General features: G+C 42.5%; 1 protein-coding gene across 1 annotated transcript in view; it reads left to right on the top strand.

Moving 5' to 3' along the window:
- Nucleotides 1-707: 707 nt before the first annotated feature.
- LOC115467302 (popeye domain-containing protein 3-like) overlaps nt 708-7238 on the top strand; it is a 160091-nt gene continuing 153560 nt past the window's right edge. Inside the window, exons 1-2 of the mRNA XM_030199169.1 lie at nt 708-1009; nt 1243-1389. The gene's annotated coding sequence lies outside the window, so the exon portion shown is untranslated. The remainder of the gene's footprint in view (nt 1010-1242; nt 1390-7238) is intronic.

The following is a 7238-nucleotide window of genomic DNA, read 5'->3' as shown; positions in this document are numbered from 1 at the left end:
AGCAGAGGCCAGCCAAAAGTAACCCACAACGCACGAGTTGCAGCCAGTGGCGTAGCTAAGGGTGGGCCTGGGTGGGCACAAGCCCACCCAGTCAGCAGCGCATGAGGCCCCCCAAAGCTCGTCACTGGCAGCGCCTCACTACTCTCTCTCCCTGTTCTCCACTCGTGGCCTGGCATCTGCCCATCTCTCTCTGGAATCCCCCCTCCCGGTCTACCTCAGAGCTGGCATCCTGTGCCAGCCCTGCAGGCTTCTCTCCATCAGGTTCTGCCCTCAATAATGTCACTTCTTGTTTCTTTGGTGGGGAATACAGTAGAGAGAAGCCTGCAGGCAGGTTGCCTATAGGAATTGCGACAGGCAACAGCTCTGAGTTATGACTGGGGGGAGGGGGTCAGGGCAGCCGTCTGGTCATTAAAATAAAACTATATTGTATGTATGTACAGGGGTAGGAGACAGTGGGGTGGGGTGGGAAGGGCCCACCCAGATTAACTCTGGGCCCACCTAAAATGGCAGGTCTGCCTACGCCCCTGGGTCACTTTTGCAGCACGAGTGAAAACGTTGTAGCTCCCCCCCCTCCATGAATAATTAATGCAGCAACTCCAAACCGGCCCAGGATGACGTATCTGTTCACCGACAGCTTTTTTCTCCTACACGCCCACCTCCTCCTCCTCCGCCCCTCCCTGCCACGTGCTCCGCGAGCTTCCCTACTCCTCCCCCCCCTGCCTGCTAGCAGGCGCGCGCCTCAACGCCACGCGCGGGACGGAGGAGGAGAACCCGTTAGTTACCTCTGCTTCTGCCGGGCGCCGAGTTGTGGACTCAAGTGTCCGGGAGTGTAAACGTAGCGCTCAGAGAAGACGACGGACGGAGGGAGGGAGGGAGAGCGAGAGGGCTCCGAAACTCCGCTAAACCCCTTTCTTCTCCCAGCTCAGCGAGGAAGGGCTGCCAAAAGCCTCCCTCCCGCTCCCCGGGTCTCCGGCTTGCACCTGAGCAGCAGCGCGCGCAGCGCTGACAGGTAGGGCGCGGGACGGTGCTGAGGGGCGCGCGCAGCTCTCGCGGGACAGCTGAGAGGGGCGCGCGCTGTCTCTCTCTCTCTCGCTTTACTTCTGCTGCTCCAATAGGTCGGCGGCGGTCGCTTTCTTGCTTTGATCTCCGCCGGCAGCTGCTTGTGCTCTGGGGATTGCGATCAGCAGCTGTGATGCCGGCAGCAAAAAAAAGTGCTAAATCTCGTGTTTCCTTCCTTGGCAGGCTGCGAAGATCGGAAGCTGTCCGTCAGAGGGAGCGTGGTGAATCAGAGACATCTGGCTAAGGCGGCTTTGATAGCAGTGATTCCTGAGCGAGAGACGGTGGTGCAGTTAAATCCACTTATCGTGCAGAGTGATTCTGATTAATAAGGTACTTACTGCATGCAGTTAACGGGGCTCTTTTGCATTTCTTAAAAAATACTGGAACTGCTGCTTTTCGGAGTTGTGGCACTGGAGTTTTTAGTAATAATGCATGACAGAGACACAGATTTTAAACCTGGAAGGGTAGCTTTTTGAAACTACATATGTTGTGCGCATACAATAAGACTTACGCGTGTAGAAAAAAAAATGATCATCGTTTGGAAACTTTTGGCTAGCAAAGGGTTAATTTGGAAATGGCGTTTCCACTAAATACAGGTGCACGATTTGGACTGGAACATTTGTTAACTATATTGTTTTATGCATCTGCAGTGTTTTTGGCATATATTTAATTGAGCTTTTGATTGCATGATCAGGATGCAGTTTGAAATTGTGCAACAGGGATGTAGGATTTTGTTATCCCAAAACTCCATTCCTTTTATTTCATTTTGACTTGCTTAATCCTCCATTGCCTCCGGTACAAACTCGAAGTGTTACGCGCGCAAGATACCTTCTGTTCCTGACCGTAACGCGCCTTGATCTAGTCCCGAAAAAGACGTGAGCTAAATCCAAATTCCAGTTTATGCGCACAACATATCTGGTTCAAATCCCACTTTAATTTTCAGGAGGCCAAAAGCCAAGGTATTGGCTATGGCAAAGGGAACTTGGGTGCTTTCCCTCTAGCTGTGGCTGTTGCCTTTCAGACTATCAGTTTACCGAATGACGTCTTGCATGATCTTGTATAAATCCAGGGAAATCTCTGTTGCCGGCGTTGCATGCACTCTTCAGGCTGGAATTGGGTTCAGATGTAGCTTGCGATCTATTTTTTTTCTTTTAAAGCACAAAAACTGGACCCTGAATAGAGATACACACAGAGAGATGTTCAGTGTGAACGAAATTTGGAGTCAGACTGTGATGGTGCTTTTTTTACAGGGTTGTTCTTTCTTTGGCAGAGCAGAATTCATGCTGTGATACCTTTTCACCTTGCTATAAATAAATAAGTATTCAGGGATTTTGTAGATGTACCTTTTTTGAGAATGCACAAATTCCAGCTTCAGCTGTATATTCAAAACAAAAGTATATCAGGAGGGATTTATTTATCAGTAAAAGGGTTTCCTTCCACTGTTAACAGACAATTTGTGACCAAACAGCTAGGAATTTGTAAATGCTAAAGTTATATATATTATTTTTCTATTTGTTTTGCTATGTAAATGCAGAGAGTTGGTGTGGGGGAGCAGTTCTGCAGTTATCCTTAAATTTAAAGAACCTAGAGACCTGGGAAAGGAGGAAAAAAAAAAAAAGAAACATCTCAGTTTAATAAGGAATACTTTCTGTAGATATGCCCTTCTATTTTCTGCACGTTCTAAAATACTGAACTGTTTGTGTAGAATATTTAGACATTAGTGAATACACAGTAAATGCATGGAATGCTTCAGTCTAAGGTCAGATAGTCTTAATAATAAAACAGTGCATTGAATTGCTTTGGGGGAATTTTCTGAGTCTGGTGTTTTAAAGAGGCATTGCTTTTGGTGACAGGGCAGGTTAGAGGACATTGTCAGGAAGACACCTTCCTGTTTCTGAAAAGTTTGTGTTAGTTATCCTTTAAAAAGGTATCTCTCCTACCCACTTTGCAGTTTGTTTGTTTTTTTAATTTGTATTTTTTGAGGTGCTAACAGTACTGTCTAACTTGTGGGTCTGTAAGCAGCACTTTGCTTCCTCCTGAAAGGAAGTGGTTTGTGATGGTAGTGCAGATGCGAGATGGATCTTCTGGCTCCCAGGGAATAGGCTAATTCGGAGTCTCCTTTTTGCATCCTTTTTGAGCTCTTGCAGCTTGGTTAGCTGCACTTGAGCATCAAGGAAACGTTTTGCTTTCTCTTTCCACCAGCGTGTCAATTTTAATCTCCAAATCAAAGCTGGAATGTCTCAAACTATGCATATGGAGCCAAATCTAAAATCCAAATCCTGTTAAAATTCCCTCCCTTTGAAAGATGTTGATTAAAAGTGTTTGCACGCGCATGGGTCTATGTATGAACTCCTCAGAGGGGTGGGACAAAACAAAGAAAAGGTCTGTGGATAAAGACCAGAGGAGGTGGTGATGTGGACCTTTCTTTCACTGTGTGGGTACTTATGCTTGGGTAGTTCAGAAATCAAGATTTTAGTGATATGAAACTGTATTCCACTGAGCATTTTTCAAGGTTGAAAAAAATATGTGAAATTTGTGACTTAATTTCACTGATTTATGCCTACCTGAAACGTAAAGTAATAGAGATTTTAATTTTAAGTTTGTCTATGAGACACAAATAGTAAATGTTGGTGGTCTTACACAGGTAACTGTTATAAAGTATTTTCTGCATGTGTGTGTATGTATGTGTTGTGTGTGTGTGTATGTATATATATATATATATATATATATATATATACACACTTTTTTTTCAAAATTCCAGAAGATGTTAAAATTGCATAATATGTGAAGGAAAATGATCACATTAACAGCAGCACAAAGTGTTAATTTTCACAGGCATTTAAAGGAAAACTGTATTCATTATCAGCAAGTTACTACTTCATAATACATTCCATTAGGTTTTTAATCCTTATCTATGGCCTTTATCACTCGCTGCTGGTTCTTTATCTAACAAAAAAAATATTCCAAATGAAGTGGATCGAAGAAAACAAAGGTTTTTTGAAACGTCGAAAAGAAAAAAGCTTCCACTGTAAATGTACAGGTTGTTAAATGGAGAAATCGCTTATGCCTTATCACCCTGATTCTATACAAGTTGCCAAAAATTGCATCCGCAAATTTAGTTGCATTCCCGATTTGTGCGTACAATTTAATTGAATAACAAGCACATAAGTGCCACCAATTTGCTTAACAAGCAATTGGCACAAATTAGATTTAATTGGGATTAGCGTGCATAAAGTAAGACACAGGATCTGTGCATTACAAAAAAGAGGGGGGGTGTAGAAATGGGAGGGTCGTGGGCATTTCAGGGAGAAATGGGGGCGTGGCTTTGTTACATGTGTAATTATAGCATAATGGTGCTCTGTGCATACATTTAGGCACAAGCATTTCCACCATATTTTTGTTGGTGCAAATGGGCACGCTTACACATGCATTCTATATACTGCACTGAACTTTAGGTGGGGCGCTTAGAATACCACTTAAGCGGTTTTTGTTTTTTTTTTGCACCATTTATAGACCTCAAAAAGGCATACCCATCCGACCCAACCTAAGTGCCTAAACCTCGCAACACAACAAAACCAAAGCTCATAATAGACTCTACGCAACTCTTCCCCTCTACGATTTCGCAATGTGCCTATAACGCATGAACCTTATTCTACAACTCTCTGTATTTGTTTCACTGCCAGAAATGGCGATTGCCTCTACGGTATTATGTAAGCCACATTGAGCCTGCAAATAGGTAGGAAAATGTGGGATACAAATGTAACAAATAAAATAAATGTACCCCTATCTATGTAGACCTTCCTACATCAGGGAAAATCTAAACTGACTACAATATAAAGCATCCTATTTTCAAAATAACGTTTTTGTATTGCAACTTATTACTTTAACAGACGTAACTAGAAGAGTAGGTACAGTGCTAGAATGTGTACTGGGATGTCTTCAGAAATTTACTAAGATCAAATTCAGGGTCAGCTCCAAGTACATCAAATGCTCCATCTTCAGTATCCTGAGACTTTTTTTTTAAGGCAAATACAAGTTCAATAATATACAATCAGCATTAAACATTGGCAACACTTTCTTTTAAATATTTATGAAACAAAATCTCAGCAGATAAAAGATGAATATAAGGGAAATTCAGCAATCAAAGATACTTAGGTCTATGGAAATTCTCCAAAGCCTTACACTTAAGGATCAACTTTATTTTGATAATTCATCTCCTAATAGGATATCTTCTTGATTATAAACCGCTTTGAAGTTATGGTTATAAGCGGTATAGAAGTGTCCTTATAGAATAGAACAGAATCTTTAAAACCTGTGGAATCCATAGGCTCCAGGATCCTCAGACGCATATCAGAAACCTTCAGTGTAAAGTCCTAAATTTTTTGAGAAGAGAGTAATCACAAAGTTGGGAAACTCGAATTCTTCAGCATAGTCTCCACTCTAGTCACTACTATTACTACTACTATTTAGCATTTCTATAGCACTACAAGGTGTACGCAGCGCTGCACAAACATAGAAGAAAGACAGTCCCTGCTCAAAGAGCTTATAATCTAATAGACAAAAATAAAGTAAAGTAAGCAAATCAAATCAATTCAAATCAATTAATGTGTCTTCATAGGAGCCAACTTTTCAAAATGATTGGGGGGTGCTGAAAAGTTTTTTTTTACAGGTGGTGTATTCCCACCTCCCCCTCTCTCCCCTCCATTCATATCCAGCAGTTCTCCTCTCTCCCCTGCCCTCTTCTCTCATCCATTTCCAACAAATTCTCCTCTCTCCCCTGCCCTCCCCTCCCTCCATCCATGTCTCTCCCCTCCCCTCCCCTCCATGTCCAGCGATTTCTCCTCTCTCCCCTCCCCTCCCCTCCCCTCCCCTCCATGTCCAGCGATTTCTCCTCTCTCCCCTTCCTGCTGCCCAGAATCCAAAATCCATCCCACCTCGCTAGTTTCCAGATATCCACCAAAGATATATCGGAAGTCACAGGTTCAAAGTCCAAATTTGGATGCTAAACTGGGAGCAGAATAGCACATCCAGAAGCGAGCCAGAGGAGTCTTAGCTGAGGTGCTCCCAGAACCAACTACTCCAGGTAAATGGGAGACCTTCTCCTGGAGTTATCAAATGAAGGTAGGGGTGGGGCAAGGGGATCCTCCCAGACTGAGATAAGTACCTGAATAGACAGCATAGTCATTGGAGTAGATGAAATTCCAGCAAAAGCTTGACATAATTTGCACACGTTTCTCCATTGATCCAGGTAATCAATAGAAATAAAACAAAATAAAACATGGAAAAGAAAATAAGATGATACCTTTTTTTATTGGACATAACTTAATACATTTCTTGATTAGCTTTCGAAAGTTGCCCTTCTTCATCAGATCGGAAATAAGCAAATGTTGGTATGTGCCAGTATATATATAAGTGAAACATCAAAGCATTTCAGTGACAGTCTAACAGGATGGGGGTGGATAGGTGAGAGACAGGAAGAGTCGGGTGGATGAGGGACAGGGAGATATGCATGGAGATATGCAAAACACCCAGGGAAAATCTGCTACAGTACAAAGGAAAAAAAAGCCACAGACAGAATCCCCTTTATAGTGACAAACAACCCAGAGCTGGAAAAATTAAGAAAAATCATAAAAGATCTGCAGCCTCTACTCCAGGAGGATGAATTACTGAAAGAGATATTCCCATCCCCACCAGTGCTGGCCTTCCGACAGCTACCCAACTTAAAACACAAGCTAATTAGAAGTAAGCTCCCAACACAGACTCAAAAAGAAAAGAATGGCACACATCATTGCAATATATCCAGCAGCAAACTATGCCAAAACATTTCACAGGACCCCACAGTCATTCACAAAGGGAAAATATTCAACATAAAGGAATCCTTTACATGCTCATCTTCCAATGTGGTAAATATCATTCAGTGTAAAAAAAATGCAACGAAGGCTGGTACATTGGGGAAACAAGTCAGATGCTAAAGAAGAGATTTAAATTGCATGGACACCATATGAAAAATGCTAGTGCCAATAAAGATGTCACTCCTGTGGGTCAGCACTTTACAAAACCAGAACACTGTACCAGTGATTTATTTATTTATTTATGGTTCATTTTCTGCCCCACATTTTCCCACAAATGCAGGCACAATGTGGCTTACATGAATTATAAAAGAAGAGAAGTACAACACA

This window comes from Microcaecilia unicolor, chromosome 3, assembly GCF_901765095.1.
Source record: "Microcaecilia unicolor chromosome 3, aMicUni1.1, whole genome shotgun sequence".
NCBI lineage: Eukaryota > Metazoa > Chordata > Amphibia > Gymnophiona > Siphonopidae > Microcaecilia > Microcaecilia unicolor.
Note: the sequence above shows the minus strand (reverse complement) of the source record. Positions and strands in the feature narration are given on the sequence as shown.